This window comes from Zalophus californianus, chromosome 12, assembly GCF_009762305.2.
Source record: "Zalophus californianus isolate mZalCal1 chromosome 12, mZalCal1.pri.v2, whole genome shotgun sequence".
In the NCBI taxonomy this organism is placed as follows: domain Eukaryota; kingdom Metazoa; phylum Chordata; class Mammalia; order Carnivora; family Otariidae; genus Zalophus; species Zalophus californianus.
Window position 1 is genome coordinate 6,921,300 of NC_045606.1, and position 22,395 is coordinate 6,943,694.

General features: G+C 36.7%; 1 pseudogene; it reads left to right on the forward strand.

Moving 5' to 3' along the window:
• Positions 1–2,119: 2,119 nt before the first annotated feature.
• LOC113911128 lies at positions 2,120–3,323 on the forward strand (annotated as a pseudogene).
• Positions 3,324–22,395: the final 19,072 nt, after the last annotated feature.

Genomic DNA, 22,395 nt, shown 5'->3' on the forward strand with positions numbered 1-22,395 from the left:
TGTGCAGGAAAAATGATGACAAAGAAAACGGAAATGTTCTGTAAAAAGTAATTTTTCAGATAAGAGTTTCTTTTGTAAAGAAGCAAAACATCATTTTTCAATATTCCTACCAATTCACAAGTTAATAAAATAGATTATTATAAGAGATCCTTTTAATTATTATAAGAGATACTTTTAACATCCCTTTATTATAAGAGATCCTCCAATTCCAGAGAAAACAACGTTTTTTATTTTGAAATTTTGATTCTTTAGTGTTTTGTTAAGTGTTAACATTATGTTAAGACATTTTACTTTTACTTTATCATGGTTTTTATCCAGCATGTGTGTGTGATTTATCCAAGACCAATTCACTTAACTTTGCAAATAGTAGGCTTACAATCAGATATATATATATAGGTATATCATATTTGAATGGAACTTAAGTATGTGGAACATTAAACAAAATAATGAAGTAACAAAATACTATAATATTTAAAGAACAAGATGTGGACCAATATTTTATTTCTTTGTTCTACATTTCAAGTTGTCTAATTTTATAATAAATAAATGCTTATATTTTTATATATAAATCTTTGGGGCAATATGAGTATAATAATAATATTCCACTTCTATAGAAATTGTTTACTAAGGGAGACATGTTATGTTTAAGTAGAAAACAATAATAATAGTATTTAAAGCCAAAATACCTGGTTTAAATAAGAATAAGACCACAACAGGTCAGACTAAATTGTCAGTCAGACCCTCCTCAAATTACAAGTGTATAGAAATAATCGATAATATTGAAAATAATAACAAGAAATGTATAAATAAATTTAGCAATGAAAATTCAAAATCAGCTTTGTTAGTAATTTATAAATCAAGCACTTAAAATTAGTAAGCATATTAAAGATTTGAAATCTATCCGCACATACATACTTATTATGTTTACTCTAAATGTATCATAATTATAAATTTGTCCTATGAGTTGAAGACTTATTATGTAGCAAAAATCATTATAATGGTATAGAATTATCATGGAGATAGGAAAAGCAATGGAATTTTCTTTTTAAGATTTTATTTATTTATTGGAGAGAGAGAGCATGAGCAGTGGGGAGCGGCAGAGGGAGAGGGAGAAGTAGCCTCCCCACTGAGCAGGGATCCTAATGCAGGACTTGATCCCAGGACCCCGGGATCATGACCCAAGCTGAAGAGAGATGCTTAACCTATGGAGCCACCCTGGCACCCCAAAATTTTTTAACCAGATGTTGCAATATACACCACTGGTAAAGAATGGACTATATATATATATATATATATATATACATATATATATATGTATATATATACATATATTTTTTTTCCTGGGAAAATATCCTCTGGGAAAAAGAAATTTAATCCCTACTTCACACATTAAAAGAATGAATTATAGACTAATTAATGGCATGAATATCTGACCCAAATTTTAAGAAGAAAACATAAGAAAGTATCGTTATGACCCTTGATGAAAAAATAAGAGATAACCTAAAGATGAACTTTACATAAATAAGGAAAAAAATAATAACACATAGAAAAACTAGCACAGATTATGACACAGGTAATATAGGAAGGGAAAACCACATGACCAAGAAACATATGAAGAGACGCTCAAACTAATAATCAGAAAATGCAAACCTAGGCAAAAGGTAATACGATTTCACATTCATAAGTTTGGAAAAGATGCAGAATTATAGAAATTCACATGTTCTATGGGGAGGACCGTAAATTGGGAAGCCCATGTTTGGAAGATGCATGTGGCAAGAATTAATTAACTTTAAGATGAGGTACTTATGATCCTGAACGTCCAATTCTAGCAACTGAAATTTAGCAAAACTCTAAATGTGAATGTTACAATCTTGTATCACAATAGTCTAAGGTAACAAACTAGACCTACATGTGTCAACTTTAAAAATGTTGATAATAGTGAGAGTCATAAATAAACATTTCCGAGTGGGGGCCGTTTTGTGTTGGCTGGAGCGGGAGTAACAAGGTGGCGGCGCCGGCAGAGTGACAGGGGTCCCTGCGGACGGGAGCGGGCGGCAGTGGTGGCGGCCGGGTCGCCGCCCTAAACCACCGCGCCCCTTTTCCACCCCGCGAGGTCGTCATGCAAGCGAGCCCCCGGCGGCCGCCCAGAAACAAGTGGCCCAGCCTGGTAATCGCGAGACCCCCTCACAAACTGCGGTCTGGAGAAAAGACCTGATTGCATAGCGGCGATCAGATTCCCCTCAGCGGGTGCTGGGCCCTGTAAGGACTTGCAAGAGCCAGCATTTTCCGTTTCCCGCCATTGTGCGGGAAGGGAAGCCCGGGAGGCCTCCGCCCTCCCCTCGGAGGTGTCGGCTCGGCCCCAGCCTCCGTCTTCCTGTCTCAGGAGGGCGAGCCGCAGCGGCTCCAAGGCCGAGTGCATTGTCGGAGGGAGGTTGAGCTGGTTGCGAAGATCGGGTCTGGCTCCTTCGGGGACACTGTGGCGATCAGCATTCCCAGCGGCGAGGAAGTGGCAGAGAAGCTCGACGCTCAGAAGGCCAGGCCTCCCCCGTTGCCGGACGGGAGCGAAGTCTCTCAGATTCGTCAAGGTGCGGTGGGCTCCCCGCTCGTAGGGCGGGATGGTCAGGATGTGCTGGTCTTGCGCCCTCTTGGATCCAGCCTCGCAGACCTTCTTCGGCTTCTGTTGCAGAAGGTTCACAGTGAAGACCGTACTTACGTTAGCTGATCGGTAGAACTGAATATGTGCAAACAGACTTTTATACACGGAGACATTGACCCAGAAAACTTCCGAATGGGTATTGGGCGTCACTGTACTAACTTATCCTTACTGATTTTGGTTTGGCCGAAAAGCACAGAGACAGCAGGACAAGGCAACACATACCATACAGAGAAGCTACAAATCTCGCTGGCGCTGCCCGATATGCCAGCGGCGATGCACATCTGGGTATTGAACAGAGTCGCCGAGATGACATGGAATGATTAGGTTGTGTTGTAATGTATTTTAACAGAACCAGTGTGCCATGGCAAGGACTAAAGGCTGCAACAAAAAAGCAAAAAGATGAAAAGATGAGTGAAAAGGAGATGTCCACACCTGTTGAAGTTTTATCTGAGGGGTTTCCTGCAGAATTTGCCATGTACTTAAACTATCGTGGCTGCGATTTGAGGAAGCCCCAGATTACATGTATCTGAGGCAGCTGTTCCTGGTTCTTTTCCGGACCCTGAACCACCAAGATGACTGCACATGTGACTGGACAGTGTTAAAGCAGAAAGCAGCCCAGCAAGCAGCCTCAAGTGGGCAGGGACTGGCTTACCCAGCGGAACTCTAGGTCACTACTCTACTTTGTTCACCCATTGGGGGGTGCAGGTTTTTTTGTTTTTTGTTTTTTGTTTTTTTTTTAATGTTGGGAGATGGCCATTCTAACTCCTCAAGTTGAATGTCTCTGTTTTGGGAAGGTATGACAAGGAGATAAAAAAGAATATATATGAAGGGAGAAACTGGTTATCTCCTCCCATATGGTTGTGGTCATGCTCCTATGGCCTACAAATGACATTTTGGAAGTTTGTGTTTACTATTATTTTCCATCAACAAATAGCAAGAGATTTTCCTATTTCTACGAGTCCTTGCAACACTATTAAAATGTTTCAAGCAGGGAATCCTGTAATGATTATAAACTTAATTCCATTGTAATAAAAATACCAAACACAAAGATTTTAGAACCCAAGGCAAAAAAAAAAAAAAAAATTCCCAGTGATGTGTCTACTGTGGCATAATTTATGCAAATTCAATAATCACACAACATAGTACCATAAGTATGTGGTTACATTTCAATTTTGAAAAAAATGTAAAAACTTTATTTTGAAATCACTGATTAACATAAAGTTTTCCGGGGAACTGAGATTAAGAATGAAACGGAGAATGGAGACAAAACATCTATGTACATACCTGTAATTTCTTGTTTTCTTAAAATCAGTTTATCTGAATAACGAATGGCATAAAGTTAACATTTATTAAATCTGCTTATTAGCTGTCTTGGTGTTTGTTATAAAAATTTGTGCATAAATACATAAATAAATAAATGTATAAATATATATGCATAATATATACATAAAATAATTGCATATATATACATAGGCCTATATAGGTATACATATATATGATATTAACATATTTTTAAGTTAAAGCAGATTAATACATGCTTTCTGAGATTGGATAGCTCAATGTAGACTCAAAACTTCATGATTTTGTGAAGGAGATTTAAAAAAAAAATCCCTGAAGATTAGTAGGATTCAGAAGGGTGTGTGTAAAAGGTCAAGAGATCATTTGAGATGAAACCTCCGTAAACAAAAAACAAAGAAGTCCATATATTGTGCTCAGGAAACAACTAGAAGATTGACTGGAATTTAAATTTCATGGTTGATATTATTTGTCAAACTAAGAAACAAAAGCCTAAATTACACGTGTTCTTTGAAAGGCTGAAAGCTTCTTGAAAATAGGGAGATGAAGACAGTATGTTGTATGTATGTAAATGAGTTTTCCTGGTGTTAAAATATTTTCCAGATTTTACCCAACAGCAGTGGGACACAAGTTTATTTATTTATTTATTTTTTATTTTGGAGTGCAATAATGCTCTTAATTTACCAGGGGGCTATGAGCTAGAAAAAAAATCTTATTCCTATACAAATTATGGTCTAACAGTAGGACAGATATAAACTTAAAAAAAATGATTTCAATCACAATGAAATCACATTTAATTTCTATGATGTCATACTAGCTATTCCAGGTTTTTAGTTTCTTTAACTATACATGGGACCTATCCAAAGGACAGTTATGAAAATGAAATAGGATAATTTTACTAAAACACATTATAATGAAGTCGTAATCAGTGTCAGAGCCCATCTCAAAATAATTCAAGAAAATCATTTTATTGATTCCATAATCATTTACTTAAATAAGTATGGAGATTTAGACTTAAATGAGTTAAAGAAACAACTCTTGATATATAGAAGGAAAGAGGAATTAATTATATTATAAAAGTGTAATGACAGCTATATTTCTGACAGTAAATAAATTATTCTTTAAGCTTCGTTCTCAACCTGGAAGTTATAATGCAAGAATTTAAAAACTTATTTCTGTCATCTGCTTTGTGAACACATTAATCTTGCAGAATGATGGAGGCATTAAATGGAGCTCTTTAATTAGACCATGTCAAGAGACCCTCAGGACTCTACAAATGCAAGAAAATAATGTATTTCTGACTTAATTCATGTCAAAATGTTTTAGATTCCATTATAATTTATTAATTCATTTATTCAACAAATATTTATTGAACATCCGTCATTGGCTGAAAGGTACTGCAGAAAACATAACAGACGGTCCTGTTCTCAAGAAGCTGTGTTCAAAAGTGGGAGGGGGACAATAAATAAGCAAATATCCTCTCTGCTAATTGTATCCTCTGAGAAAAAGTGGGTAGGAGATTAGCAAATGATAGTGTGTGCGTATGTGTGTGCAGGAGTGTGCACATGTGTGTATGTTTAGAGAAATGCCTCTGAGGAGGACCTGCAGAAAGTGAAGGAGTAAAACCTGAATTGATATGATATGACAGTCAGAAAGAAAAACAAGTGCAAAGGTCCTGAGGCAGCTGTGAGCTTGTGCTTGTTTTTTTCTTTAATTTTTTTAGTTTTAATTTTTTTGGGGGGGGATGTTTCAGAATGTTCAGGAGGCTTACGAACCTGAAGCCAACTAAGTGAATGTGGGATAGAGACTAAAGTCAAGGAGGCCACAGGGACCCGAATAAAAAGTCTCTAAGTCCATGCAGGATCTTTGGCTTTTATTCTGGCTGAGAAGGGAAGACACCAGAAGGATTTAAGCAGGAAAGTCATGGAGAAGAACAGTAGGTGCATATTGCAATGGTCTTTGTAGGAGATGATGGTGACTTAGCGTAGTGTGATAATAATGGAGATAGGGGAGCTAATGTGATTCTGGATTGATTCCAAAGGTAGAAATAACATTAAAAAAGAATACATCCCCTTCAGTAACATTAAATTCAAAATAAATTTTAAAAAACCTGCCTAATTAAAAATAAAACAAAACTGTAAGAGCTACAAGATAAGGCAGCAACAAACCAGCCTAGACTCAGAGAATATGGTGAAAAAATAGACCGGACAGAATCTGAAAGATCAGTGGAAGTCATAGTCTATATCTTGGCTGCGGTTTTCAGTTATGTCTGAATGAAGAAGAAGAAAACCTAATATTCCAACTTTATTCCTTTAACTCAGGTGGTGAGAAAAATTTCTTTAGAAAAATGGCTGATGAGAATAGACTGGAATGATAAAGTAATTAAGAAGGCATCTGGAAGTAGAGAAACCTCAGGCACAGGATGCAAAGGCCCAGAGGCAGGACTCTGTCTGCCGTGTTTCAGCAGAGAGGTGTCCACTGTCTCGGTGCATAGAGAGGTATTTATCCAAGGTGTTTAGGTTGTAAGCTGTAACAGCACATCCCAAAATTATGACCGCCTCGTCACAATACCCGTTTTATTTATCCCCAAGCAGCATTGGCAGTATATATTTGTGCTCTGCATGTACTCCTGATTAATGCAGTCCTGATCTTGGCCCAAATTTGAAATAAAATGAGGTCAGCAGCTCTTACAGAATGTTACAAGACATACAGTAGTAAAATACTGTAAATAAACTCAACATCTATTAGTGTGGGATTAGATAAAAATATAGTTTCAAAATTAAAATTGATGTTGGAATGTACAAGTAATTAATGAGGAAATATATACACCAATTCTTGCTAAGTATGCTAAATGCATTAAAATAGTTTTTCATAAGAATTCATATAGCATTGATAAAGAAGTAAATAGATAATCATATATGCATACATGTATAGACATACATGCACTTTTTTCTCACTTTTTGTATTTTATTCTTATAATCAACATATTTAGCTATTAAAATAAAATTATAAGATTTTTAAAACAAAACATGTATTTAGTTAAAATATTATTCTTGATTGTCCATGTGAATTTTTAAAATTCTTTTCCTTGAATTTAGTTCAGATATCACAAAACAAAATGGAAATTTCTTTTATGTACAGTTTCTGTGATTTTTCTTTTATTAAAGTAAAATTTGGGCAAACATCATAACTCTATAGAGTCTTTCTTTAGTTTTAGAGCTCTTTTTTTTTTTTTTTTTTTGGTCTCAAGATGTTCCACTTTTGTCTGGCCAGAAATAACCTCTTCCTATATGTAATGGAAGAATATATTGCTACTGTTTATCTGAAAAGTATTAGCACCTGTTTGTTGAGAGTCAAACTGCTTTTTGCTGACCTAAATTTCTGTTATTCAGCACCTGCTATGTACCAGGCTTCCACTAAGCAAAGGGAGTAAAACGTGTCATGGGACTTAAAGTTGCTGATGGTGTGTGGACAAATTTCCCAAACTATATTCTGCAGTAAGAAGCCAGTCAAAAATACTGTGTGTTCCTTAGCACAACCTTCAAATATATTAATTCAGTAGGTGGTGAGTGATTTTTCAGACTGCCTGTGTTACAGAGTTGTTCTGACAATCCTCTTATAAGAGATGCCATGGTGATGTGTTTCATGATATTCCCAGTGTGAAATATGTTCTTTAAAAAACTTATTACCAGTTTTCAATTGATAGCACAATTCCTAGACACAGACAACAAAGGTCCCTGTTCTGGTCTCTGTGCTTGAAATGGCCTCACCCAATACCGCTCTCCCTCCAAATAAACAAATACATGAATAAATTAGTGGATGGATGGATGAATAAATAAATAAGTAATCAAATAGCATAGGCAGCCCCATTACTTAGGATTCCATGCTCACTGTTGGCTCAGCCTGATCCATATCATGAACATTCATTCTTGTAAGTAACACCATTCAGTCCCCAAGGACCTGCTTCTGCATATCTCTTGCCTTAGGTCCCCAAAAGAGAAGAGTGCCATGAGAGTGTGTCCATTTTGCCTGTACCAAGATAGATGGATGATGACAAGAGCCTCTAATCAGCCAACAGTTAATTTGAATAAATCCTATAAATGTCAAACTCATGGAGTGGGCAGTGTGAGAAGTTTGGGAAAGTTTGAATGACAGATGTGTTCAGTGAAAAGAAAGATAGATTGTTTAACTTGTTAAATTATTTTTCATAAATCACAACTGTTGTGATGACCACAATAATTCCTGGGAACCTTAGGACCCACAAATTTGGAAATGTAGAGAAGCACGAAAATGGATGCTGTACATTACTCAAAACTGATAATCCATTATATTATTTATGGATCTATTCCACTTACATTATTTATGGAAAATAACCTTGAGGAATATTTGGAAATACAGAAAGTAGATCCCTCTCGGGCGCCTGGGTGGCTCAGTCAGTTAAGCGTCTGCCTTCGACTCAGGTCATGATCCCGGGGTCCTGGGATCGAGTCCCGCATCAGGCTCCCTGCTCTGTGGGGAACCTGCTTCTCCCTCTCCTCCCCACTTGTGCTCTCTCTCTCACTATCTCTGTCTCTGTCTCTCAAATAAATAAAATCTAAAAATAAAAATAAAAAAAAAGAAAGTAGATCCCTCTCATCTGTGGTTTTGATTTCCATGGTTTCAGTTACCCATGTCAACTGCAATCCAGAAAGACATGGTCCACCAAATGGTACATCACAATTCCAATATCATTCTCCTCACTTCATCTTTATTTTTGAACATCTTGACTTGCATTGTCCTAAGATATTTTATAAATTTGATTTTCGCTTCTGGGAAACTAACACTTCAAAAAGTTAAAGAGTATAGATTTCCAACATGAACCAAGTTATGAAAATAAAGTTAACACAGGCACCATAGGCACCTTACACCTTATATCATCACAAGAAGAAGGATGAGTACAGTACAATAAAATATTTTGAGAAACAGAGACCACATTCACATGAATTTTATTATATTATTATAATTGTTTTATTTTAGGGGTACCTGGGTGGCTCAGTCATTAAGCGTCTGCCTTCGGCTCAGGTCATGATCCCAGGGTCCTGGGATGGAGCCCCACATCGGGGTCCCTGCTCCGCGGGAAGCCTGCTCCTCCCTCTCCCACTCCCCCTGCTTGTGTTCCTTCTCTCACTGTCTCTCTCTGTCAAATAAATAAATAAAATCTTAAAAAAAATAATTGTTTTATTTTATTATAGTTACTGTTGTTACTCTCTTACCATGCCCAATTTATACATTAAACTTTATCATAGGTAAGTATGTATAGGAAGAAAATATATATGTAAGGTTGGGTACTATCCATGGTTTTAGGCATCCATTGGGGGTCTTAAACCATATCTCCTGCAGACAAGGTAGGGGTATTATATTAAACAATTTATAGACTATTAAATTTGCATAAATGGAGTTGTATGTGCAACATGCTTGAAGTGTCATACTGAGTATTTACATATTTTTATTCTTCCATAACATTTCATGAGATCTAATTAATCCTAAAAAATATAAATATTAGTTCTATTTATTTTGGATTTAATTTTTAAATATTTGTTAGTTATAATTTATATTTGCCTTCCTGTTAAAATAAACAATTTTGGATATTAGAAGAAAAATAACTTTGAAAACCTATATAAAATGTCTTAACTATTTTTTTCTTTTTTAAGTTTTTACTTAAATTCCAGTTAGTTAACATATAGTGTAATATTAGTTTCAGTAGTAGAATTTTGTGATTCATCACTTACATACAAAAACCAGTGCTCATAACAAGTGCCCTCCCATTTAACCCATCACCCATTTAATCCATCCCCCCACCCACCTCCCCTCCAGCAACCCTCAGTTTGTTCTCTATAGTTAAGAGTCTGTTTTATGGTTTTTCCTGTCTCTTTTTTCCCCCCATGTTAATGTGTTTCATTTCATATATTCCACATATAAGTGAAATCATATGGTATTTGTCTTTCTCTGACTGATTTATTTTGCTTAGTGTAATACACTCTAGCTCCATGTCATTGCAGATGACAAGATTTCATTCTAAAATGTCTTAACTTTTTAATTACTCTATTTTTGAAAATATATTCAAATTTTTACGTCTTGTATATTTTGACTATTACTTTCAATAGTACACACGTTATGTAAACATGTTGATAAAAACAACATAATTTGTAATTTTGCTACAAATAAATAGGAGAAATAAATTATGTGAAATAAACACAAATTTTTAAATTATGTGTGTGTTTATTTTATTCACTCAAACATTTCCTATCTATAAACAGAATACCCAGATGTGTAATCAATCAATCATCAATCAATCCATCAATCAATACAATGGCCCTTGATATTTTGGCAATTTTTGGTGACACAGGCACAGATCTGCATATATTTTTAAATTTGTTATTATGCAGATATTTTTGTCATTCTGGTAAGGCAGATACTTTTCAGTTAACACTCTACTAGCTTGATTTTAATTATATGAAATGTAGGACTCTGTGTGTAACCTTGCCTTGGACACTTGGAAATGTTAAGGATAAGTCTGGCCAAAAGGGAGCACATCTTATTTAGTTGCTACAACTGTATTCTTAAAGATGATTAAGAGCCAACCAGTGGAGGGGCATCTGGGTGGCTAAGGTCATGGTCTTGGGGTCCTGGGATGGGGCCCCGCATCAGGCTCCACGCTCAGTGGGATGTCTCCTTGTCCCTCTTTCTCTCCCCACTACTTGTGCTCTGTCTCTCTCAAATAAACAAAATTTAAAAAAATAAGAGAGAGAGCCAGCCAGTGGAATTAAATATGTGGGATATTTCAGATTGAGTACTGAACAAATACACTGAAAACAAAACAGAAGCCCCATGAAGTTCAGCATTCCTAGAGCACAGTGTGAAAAGAAGGGTCTGGCAGAATGTGAAAAAGCTACAGGCAAGTATATGGCAATTAAGACCCAAGGTTTTATGTTGAAGCTGTTGACTATGAGTTTGTACCAGGAGACTGACATATTCATATTTGTTTTGTATACTTGCACGTGGCAGATGTGTGGATAGTATGTTTGAAGAGAGAAAGATCAGGAGGCAGGGATAATATCTTGGATATATGGAAAATTTAGAAACAATAGACCAGCTGGCAGAAAAATACATATTTGGAAGTAAAATAAAAAGATTTGAAAATTGATTAGTTGAAAGGATGAGGGAAAAACAGAACTTTAAGATCAATTCTTGTATTCACTTAAAGGGTGGTTTTACCACATGTTATAAAATACATCATTTCAGTTTTGAACATCTTGACTTGCATTGTCTTAAGATATTTTATAAATTTGATTTTCACTCTGGGAAACTAATATTTCAAAAAGTTAAAGACTATAGATTTTCAACATGAAACAAGTTATGAAATAATTCCTTAGGTGTTGATTTTAGGAACAGGCTCATAAGTATTCTGTTAGCAGTAAACATGACAGGAGTTAAAAGCTTCAACATTTGTGAGAGAGCCTGTTAACTAAGGGATCTCCAGTGATCTTCGGAAGAGGGGGGTCTCTGGTTATGCAAGCTATAACTAAAGATACTGTTTAATGAGCCAATCAGTGACTGAGAACATAAACATTTACCTTTACTTAATTGTAATTAAATTTAAAGAGCCATATTTGTCTAGGATCCACCATATTGAATAATGCAAGTTTAGAGAAAAAAATCAATAACTTTATCAATAACCACATACCACATGCCAAGAACCTTGTTAATTTGTTCAGCAAAAAGAGTACATTGGGAGTAGTAATTGGAAGCACCAACTAAACCAACTTATGTGAATTCATTGTCATTCCCCCAGAACCATCTCTTCTCTGGGCAAAATTAACACAGTAGTTAATCGTGAATCTGCTGGGAATCATCTTTCATATTTTAAGGTTTTGATGTTGACACTAATTTATGAAATTCCTTTTGTGATGTGATATTACATTATCTTTTCCTATTTTGTTATGAAGAAAGTGCTCCACTCCTTGATTGATTGATTGATTGATTTTATTTTTTTTTTAAGATTTTGTTTATTTGCTAGAGAGAGAGAGAGATAGTGACAGTACAAGCATGGGGAGTGGCAGGCAGAGGGAGAAGCAGGCTCCCTGCCGAGCAAGAAGCTCAACGTGGGACTCCATCCCAGGACCCTGGGATCATGACCTGAGCCGAAGGCAGACGCTTAACCGACTGAGCCACCCAGGCATCCCTCCACTCCTTGATTTAAAGTTATGTTTTCCTGCTGGGTTGAGCACCCCAGAATCCATTCTCTGACACATCCAGAGGATTTTGTGGATATAACTTAGAAAGAAGCCTGTATTTGTAAAATTTCTTATTGCAGGCTGGTTCTGTAATTGGCCTCTTTTGAACATACTGTTGCATGTGGTATTATCTCACACTACTTAGAAATCTGAAAGCTGCTTAAGGTTAGGAAAGATTGGTGCATGAGGATAATATATGTAGCTTTGCAAGGCAAACATATGGTCCTCAATCAGGAAAGATTAGCTGTTTCCAAAATGTTTACTTTTGAGAAGGACCTCAATAGTATTTAAGGATTAGGGTATTTGGAGTTATTTGAATTTTCTCAAATCTTTCTATTTTAAATTTCAAAATATCATTCATTCCCTAAACAAAGACCTAATCTTATTGGCTCAAAAACACACCTAGTTTGGGAATTACTATTGCAACTTAGCAGTCTTCAAGATCAGGTTCTCTCTCTGATATTTAGTTAAATTTGCCTGACTACTGAGATGGCTGGGTATGTCATTAAAAAAAAAGAAGAGAAAATTCAGGTTCCGACCATGGCTTGAGCAGAAAATATAAAGGCAAGCTGTGCTTTCAATAAGCACTTCATTCCAGGTGTCCCATTCCTTATTAAATCATATGCAGATCCTCTCTGTCTTCAAAACTAACTAGATCAGGTAACCTAATCCAGATTCCCATCCTTTAGGGTTTGTTAGCTGCAGTCAGTTTTGGAATAATTATTGCAACTCAAAGACCCAGTTGTAGATAGAGAAACTGTTTTGACGAGCCTAAGCACAGAGGAATTGATTAAAGAGTAATTAGACATGTACACAATTGTTGGAAGTGATCTTGGCTGAGCTTTGGAAATGAATCTCAGGCTAGAAAGGAAGCTGCCTACCTCTGTCCGAACTAGAATGTTGTTGCACTAATTTCTGTCTCCAGAATTACCTTTGTGATAATTTAATTTGCTCTCATGAATTATATCTGAGCCTGTGTAGTTGTGGGCTACAATGGGATGCTAGTTTTCTGACCGCAAAATCATTGGTTCTGGAGACAGCACTTGCCAGAATTTATTTATTTTTTCTTTTGAATCTGCCACTCTCCAAGTATCTCATAATAAAAGTTATCGTCCTTCTTCCACTGAGGAGACTCGTCTTGAAGACCTTGAAGTCATCTTTGAATCCTCCATTTCTCTCACCTCCCTCATATAATTTATTCATAGTTCCTTTTCTTCACACTTCCTCCAAAATATATCCATGTACTGACCACTTCCCACCACCCACACTATCACTGTTCCAATCCAAATCACTGCTCTTTTTCTCTGGAGTACTAGAGCCTCCAGACTTGTTTCTCTGGTTCTTTTCTATACCAATTTACTCTATTCTCCAAAGTCACCAGACAGATCCTTTTGAAACATAAACAAGATCATGTTATCCCCTGGTAGACTTATCTAATGTGTTCTTATCACATTTAAAATTCATTCAAAATAATATCATGGTTGACAAGACCCTACATGCTCTTTTCAGTCATGGTCTGTTTCTCTGATGTCTCTCTGACTTGTCTTTTACTGTGCTGTATCATGAGGGATCCTCACATCTTTGCTTTTGCTCAAAAACTCTTACTTATAAATTTTTCAATTGTTCCTTTATCCACAGAAGCTCTCTTTCCTCATATGGGGTATTCCTTGCTTCTTTCAAGTCTACTCTCAAAGGCTTTATTTTAATATGTAAATATAATAGCTTTAATCATTCATTACCCCTTTACTATGCTCTATTGTGTATACGACTTCCATTCTTTGTAATATTAATTTATTAATTAATTAATTACTCATGTGTTTATGTATTTTATTACATAAACTCTATGAGGTTAGAAAATAAGTCATTTTTATTGTTGTATGCTCAGGTCCCTAGTCACAGCTTGGCAGTTAATGTATTTGTTAAGTGGATGAATAAATTATTTCACAAGTATCAGTGTAATAACTTTTACTTTTATTTTTTTAAAGGCTTTATTTGTCAGAGAGAGAGAGTGAGCACAAGCAGGGGGAGCAGCAGGCAGAGGGAGAAGCAGGCTCCCCACTGAGCAAGGAGCCCGAGGTGGGACTCAATCCCAGGACCCTGGAATCATGACCTGAGCTGAAGGCAGACGTTTAACCCACTGAGCCACCCAGGCATCCCCAGTGTAATAATTTTTATATCAAAACTTCCCATACTTGCAATGTGGACTGGATAATTCAAAATAAGCATTTCGCTAAAGAAAACTGAACAGTTTTTTGAAAAATATTTATGAAAGCACCAGTAAGCAATAAAGCACTGAAGAACCATAAGACCAAGATTAGGGAGGGTATGGAAGCCTGTCAGGTGTCTCGGTCAGCTTGGGCTACAACGAAGACAAAAACAGTGAGTGGCTTATAGACAACAGAAATTTATTTTACAGTTCTGGAGGCTGGAATTTCAAGATCAAGGGACCTCACAGACAGGTTTAGATAAGAGTCCTTTTCCAGTTTTTAGATAACTGACTTCTGTTTATATACTTACACAGCAGAAAGAGGGCAAGAAAGCTCTGTGGAGTCTCTTGTGTGAAGGCACTGATCTCATTCAAGAGGATCTCATCTTCATGACCTAATCACCTCTCAAAGGCCCACTTGCTATTAGTGTCACACATGGGATGAGATGTCAACCTGCAAATTTTAGGGGAGCACAAATATTCAGTCCATTGCACCATATAGTTGGGTTTTTTCTTTCCTTAGAATTGTTATCAATTCCCAAAGAAAGCTGAAGAGAGAAATAGTCATATCCACTAACACTAACAAAGCTGAAGAGAGAAATAGTCATATCCACTAACATAGCGAGGGTACTTAGCACATCTCTTAGTAATTGAGATACTCTCAAGAAGAAAGAAAGAAGGAAGAAGGGGGTGACATCTTGATGATATCCCAGAAGTCACTCAGTCTCTGTTAACTTTATTTCAACCACTTTTCTTTTTGTTCCTTAAACTCCATAACTCCCATTATCTTATCTTCAGGTTCACTGAACCACTCTTCCAACAGCTCAGATCTACTGAATTATTGTGCTGGGTTTTATTTTCCACTATTATAGATTTCAGTTCCATAATTTCTATTTGTTCCTTTTGATAGTTTCTATCTCTCTGTTGATATTCCATTTTTTATATGTTATTTTCTGACTCCCTTATTTCTTTTCTCATGGTTCCCATTAGCCCTTTGGGCTTATTTAAGCCAGTGGTTTTAAAGTCTTAGTCTAGTAAGTTTGATGTATGGGCTTCTTCAGGGGCGCTTTCTGTCAATTTAATTTGTTCCTATGAATAGGCTATGTTTTCCCTTTTCTTTGCATACCTCGTGATTTTTGTCAAAAACTGGACATCTGAATATTATAGTGTGGCTATTTTGGAAATCAGATTCTCCCCCTTCCCTAGAATTTTTTAAGTTTTTTTTGTCCTGTTTTGTTTGTGTGGGTGTATTTTTGTTTTGTTTCGTTGTTAAGAGCTATAGCAGCCCATTTGTTTAGTGGAACTTTCCAGACAACTTTTATAAAATTGTATTTCTTGTAGTGCGTGATTATTGAATTTTTTGGTTCCTTTAACTCATGTTCAGCTGATGTTTTGACAGAGATTTCCTTGTAGGCTAAGACCTAACAAACAAACATACACACAGCAAAAGAAAATAAAATGAGCAAAAATAACAAAACAAAATACATCCTCTAGTCCTTGTAGTGCTGTACTGCAGTACTCTCTCAATATTATATTTTGCTTGCATTGAACCTGGGAACCAGCCCAAGGCTGAAACCATAGGGTCTTTATGAGCCACTTGTGAGCATGTCCCTTGAAGTATGCATGCATGTAACTTTATAAATCGCCTCATATTTGTGTGTGTTTTTGAGTATGCTAATTTCTCAATAAATATTTTCTATTGTGCTATTTCTCCAGTGATCTGTTGAATATCTCAACTTCAGACTTCTGCCCCAGTATTGGGTAAATCTCCTGGAAGGGTTTTTGAACAATGTCTGCCCTTTTCTGGCTTGAATTCTGGTAACAAAGGGATGAGTGCCTTGTATCAGTCTTCGGGTAGCCCCCAGAGAGTTTATTTTATTTTTTATAAAGACTTATTTATTTATTTTGGACAGAGACAAAGAGGGAGAGAGAGCATGCACAGGGGGAAGGACAGAGACAGAGGGAGAGAGAAATTTCTAGCAGACTCCCCACTGAGCACAGGCCTGACATGGGGCTCAATCCCAGGTCACTGAGATGATGACCTGAGCCAAACTTAAGAGTCAGCCACTTAACTTACTAAGCCACCTAGGCGCCCCTCCCCAAGACAGTTTAGATCAGACCTACACAGCAATTGAACAGTAATATGTTCTCTGCTCTCTCTGGAACCAGAGACTAGGGACCCACATGAAGAGCAAGGACTCTGCTGCTTCAATACTGCCACTATGCTGAGGAGAAGTTGGGGCAGAGGCAATTAAAAAATGACTTGGTTTCTTAGGATATTCATTTTTTTTTTTTCTTGAGTCCACTTTCACATGGTCATTGTAATCCACTGACTGTTTTTCAGACTTTGGGCAATGTTGGTTCTGACAATTCATGCTATGCTTTTTTTTTCTTTTCTGCATTGCCTACTCTGCCATTTTACTGATGTTGCTCTTTTGTCAGTTTTTGCTTCATGTATTTTATGCTCTGTCATTAGATTCCTGAATTAGTTACCTAGGGTTGCCATAACAAAGTACCACAGGCTGGGTGGCTTAAGTGAGAGAAATGTATTGCCTCATAGTTCTGGAAACGTGAAGTCTGAGATCAAGGCGTCAGTAGGGATGGCTTTTTCAAGGGCTGAGAAGGAAAATCCGTGTCATGCTGTGCTAAATTCTGGTGGTTCAGTAACAATCTTTGGTATTCTTCAATCTTTGCCGTCATGTTCACATTGTGTTCTTGTATGCTTGTATGTCTCTATCTAAATTTTTCCCTTTTTATAGGGAAACCAGTCATATTTGAATAGGGCCCATCCTTCTGACCTGATCTTAACTTGGTTAACTTGTCTGATTCAACATTGTTATCATACTTTCCTTACTTCTTCAAGGATGGTTTCCTTTAGCTCTCTGTGGTTTTTTTTAAGATTTTTATTTATTTATTTGAGAGAGAGAGAGCAGGAGCAGAGGAAGGGGCAGAGGGAGAGGAAGAACCAGACTTCCCACTGAGCTTGGAGCCTGATGTGGGGCTCGAACCCAGGACCCTGGGATCATGACTTGAGCCAAAGGCAGATACTTAACTGACTGAGCCACCCAGGTGCCCCCATTTTTTAAAGATTATGTATTTATTTATCTGAGAGAGCAATCGAGAGAGAGCATGAGCAGGGGAGGTAGTTCTCTATGTTTGTAATAGTTATTTTAACATTTTTCTAATAAATCCAAGGTCTACTGTCTCTCATGAGCAGTTATTGTTCCCTACTTTTTTCCCAGTGTATGGGCTATATTCTTCTTTTTGTATTTTTTTAAATTTTATGTTATTATGTTATTCACCATACAATACAGGATTCGTTTTTGATATAGTGATCCATGATTCATTGTTTGCGTATAACACTGAGTGCTCCATGTAGTACATGCCCTTCTTAATACCCTCACTAGGCTAACCCAACCTCCAACCCCCTCCCCTCTAAAACCCTCAGTTTGTTTCTCAGAATCTGTAGTCTCTCATGGTTCATCTCTCCCTCCGATTTCCCCCCTTTCATTTTTCCCTTCCTTCTCCTAATGCCCTCCATGTTATTCCTTATGTTCCACAAATAAGTGAAACCATATGATAACTGATTTTCTCTGCTTGACTTATTTCACTTAGGATAATCTCCTCCAGTCCCATCCATGTTGATGTAAAACTCGGGTATTCATCCTTTCTGATGGCTGAGTAATATTCCATTGTATATATGGACCACATCTTCTTTATCCATTCATCTGTTGAAGGGCATCGTGGCTCTTTCCACAGTTTGGCTATTGCGGACGTTGCTGCTATGAACATTGGGGTGCATATGGTCCTTCTTTTCACTACATCTGTGTCTTTGGGGTAAATACCCAGGAGTACAATTCCTGGGTCATAGGGTAGCTCTATTTTTAATTTTTTTGAGGCACCTCCACACTGTTTTCCAAAGTGGCTGTACCAACTTGCATTCCCACCAACAGTGTAAGAGGGTTCCCCTTTCTCCACAACCTCTCCAACATTTGTTTCTTGACCTGTCCATTTTTGCCATTCTAACTGGTGTAAGGTGATATTTCAATGTGGTTTTGATTTGAATTCCCCTGATGGCTATTTATGATGAACATTTTTCATGTGTCTGTTAGCCATTTGTATGTCTTCTTTGGAGGAGTGTCTGTTCATGTCTTCTGCCCATTTTTTGACTTATTATTGTTTTTGGGGGGTTGAGTTTGAGAAGTTCTTTATAGATCTTGGATACTAGCCCTTTATCTGTAGTGTTATTTGCAAATATTTTCTCCCATTCCACAGGTTGCCTCTTTGTTTTGTTGACTATTTCCTTTGTTGTGCAGAAGCTTTTTATCTTGATGAATTCCCAAAAGTTCGTTTTTGCTTTTGTTTCACTAGCCTTTGGAGATGTATCTTGAAAGAAGTTGCTGTGGCCGATGTTGAAGAGGTTATTGCCTATGTTCTCCTCTAGGATTCTGATGGATTCCTGTCTCACGTTGAGGTCTTTCATCCATTTTGAGTTTATCTTTGTGTATGGTGTTAGAGAATGGTCGAGTTTCATTCTTCTGTATATAGCTGTCCATTTTTCCCAGCACCATTTATTGAAGAGATGGTCTTTTTTCTATTGCATATTTTTCCTGCTTTGTCAAAGATTAGTTGACCGTAGAGTTGAGGGTCCATATCTGGGCTCTCTATTCTGTTCCATTGGTCTATATGTCTGTTTTTGTGCCAGTACCATGCTGTCTTGGTGATTACTGCTTTGTAATATAGCTTGAAATCAGGCAATGTGATGCCCCCAGCTTTGGTTTTCTTTTGTGATTTCCTTGGTGATTCAGGGTCTTTCTGATTCCATACAAATTTTAGGATTGTTTATTCCAGCACTTTGAAAAATGTGACTGGAATTTTGATCGGAATGGCATTAAAGGTATAGATTGCTCTGGGTAGCATAGACATTTTAACAATGTTTATTCTTCTATTTCTGTGCATGCTTTATAGTTTTTTGTTTGTTTTTTGATGGAAACTGGACATTTTAGAAACTCTGTGTACTGGTTCCCCCATGACCCATCTCTAGGGCTTGCTGTTCAAAATTGTTCTTATATATTTATTTTTAGTGACTAATTGGATTATTTTAGTTAAGTTTATCCCTCCTATCTCCACCCCACAGTGCTCATTGTTCCTCACAACATGTAACTATTGGGTTGCCCATTTCAGCTCGGGGTGATAGAGAGGTTTATAGGTCTCTCTTCTATTTCCTTGACCATACCCATCTGTTAAACTCAAATTACCACATGACTGCTCTTGCTTTCAACAATGACATGCAGCATTGCTCATCCATAAGAAGAAATGAAGTACTTATAGATGGTATAATATGGGTGAACCTTAGAAACCTTATGCTAAGTGAAAGAAGTCAGGTATAAAAAGACACCTATTGATTGATTTTTTTTATATGCAGTAGCAAGAATAGGCAAATTGATAGAAACTGAAAGAAGAGTTCAGGTTACTAGGACATGGGTCTTCTATTAGGGGTGATGAAATTAATCTGGAATTAGATAGTGTTATGGTTCGAAAACATTGTGAATATACTAGAAGCCACTGAGTGGTGCTCTTTAAAATGGTTAAAATCATGATTTTTATGTTATATGAATTTTACCTTAAAAAAGGAGGGGGAGGAAAAATACATGGAGTGATCCCTACTTCACTCCATAAACAGCAAATTCATAATGTGTTGCAGAGTGTATGTGGAAAACAAATTAATAAAATATCTAAAGAATAACCAAGAAGAATATCATCAAGATTTTAAGACAATGATATTTTTCTTACATAAGGAATAAACAGTAATTAAAATAAAAATATATAAGTAAATTAAGTTTCCCCCCTCTCTATTAAGTACATTAAGTAGGTGAGAAAACAACCCACAATATATTTAAATGCAATTCATAAAGCCTAAAAGAAAATAAAATATGAATAGGAACTTGATAAAGAAGAAATTGAAATGTCCAATTAAAAGAGGAAAAAGGCTCAATATTATAAGTAATTATGAAAGTGCAAATTGTAACTGGAATAGCAGATGACAGTTCAAACATAAATGCTAAAATTAAAAAAAAAAGCTGACATTATGTTTTGAGTTGTTAAGAGCCCAAATGAGTTTTCCTTCTAATCTTAACAATAAAAAAGGCCAGACTAACTTTATATTCAAAATTTTATTTTCTAAAGATTTTATTTATTTGAGAGAGAGAGGGAGGGAGAGAGAGAGAAAGCATGAGCAAGGGGAGTGGCAGAGGGAGAAACAGACTCCCTACTGAGCAGGGAGCCTGATGCAGGGCTCGATCCCAGGACCCAGGAGTCACAACCTGAGCCAAAGGCAGATGCTTAACTGACTGAGCCACCCAGGTGCCCCCGAGATTTTATTTTCATACCTACCAGAAAGCTTCAAACTGGGCTGAAATATAAGGATAGTCAAGTACGTGCAGGAAGAAAGAAAATAGAAAAAGTTGGGCTTACATGGAAAAAATGCAAATGGGCATTTGTATGAAGAGTTCAGACAGAATAACTGATAAGTTCCCCAAGTCCAAGTGTGGACTGGTCAGCGTGAAACCAATGACAGAAATTGAGAAAGATCCAATGTGTGTCCAGAAATTGACACTACAGAAATTCAGAAAGATGCAATGTCTTTAATCCCCATCTCCCTTCCCACAAACTGCACCGGTAGCTTACAAATGATTGACAGTAATCCTAAAACAGTATGGATTTTGATATGGAAATTGGGGCAGAAACTGTGTGACAGATATAAGTATCTCTTCTGTGACCTTTCTGTCAACCTCCACCATGGAGTGAAACCTTAATTTATGAGGGAGGCAGCAAACATTGCTGCCCTTAGGAAAGTCCTGAAGACTTCTGAAGCCAACAGGTAAGGAAACAGGGAAAGGAACTACTCTGGAAGGTGAAGGAAAAATAGGACTGAGCCCACCATTACTGAAGTTCACATGCTTGAGAGCAAGGAGCGCTGTGTAAGAATGAGGTAAAATTAGAACAATTGAAAATGTTCACTTTCAGTGCATGTCATACCACCAAGCAAACAAAATCAGAATAAGAAGTAACACCAAGTGGTATTTGTCTTTCTCTGACTGACATATTTCACTTAGCATAATATTCTCTAGCTCCACCCATGTTGTTGCAAATGGCAAGATTTCATTCTTTTTTATGGCTGAATAACATTCATATACACATCTTCTTTATCCATTCATCTCTCAGTAGACACTTGGGCTGCTTCCACAATGTGGCTAATGTAGATAATATTGCTATAAACTCATATGTGGAATTTAAGAAGCAAAAAATGAACAAAGGAAAATAAAAAGGGAGAGAAAGAGGGAAACAAACCAAGAAACAGACTCTAACTACAGAGAACAGTGATGGTTACCAGAGGAGAGGTGGGTGGGGGATGGGTGAAATAGGTGATGGGGATTAAGGCGTGCACTTGTCATCATGAGCACTGCATGATGAATGGAATTGTTGAATCACTACATTGTACACACGAAACTTGTATTACAGTGTATGTTAACTAAATTGGAATAAAATAAAATAAATACAATATAACACATTAAATTAAATCAAAATAAAATAAAATAGAAAATATATTTGGGAGAAAGACAGTAAGAGGAACAATAATATGAAAATAGATTGTCCTTTAGGCACAGTGCAAAAGAAAGACCTAAATGTCAGAGTTAAAATAACACTCTGGTAAACCACGTTTCATCTTAAATAGGGTATTTTTGCAGAAATTTGAAAATTTTGATACATGGGGTAAACATAGCAACAAACCTCAAACCCAGCCCAAATCCTAGCTAGATTAACTGAAACCCTCACAATGAAAACTTAGCAAAAAAGAATATGGGTTTATTTCAAGGCATAAAAATTCTTTACTTCAGTCTATATTGTCCTACACAAGATGCCCAAATGTCAACAGCAACCAAAAGTGATGCATTTAGGTAGGC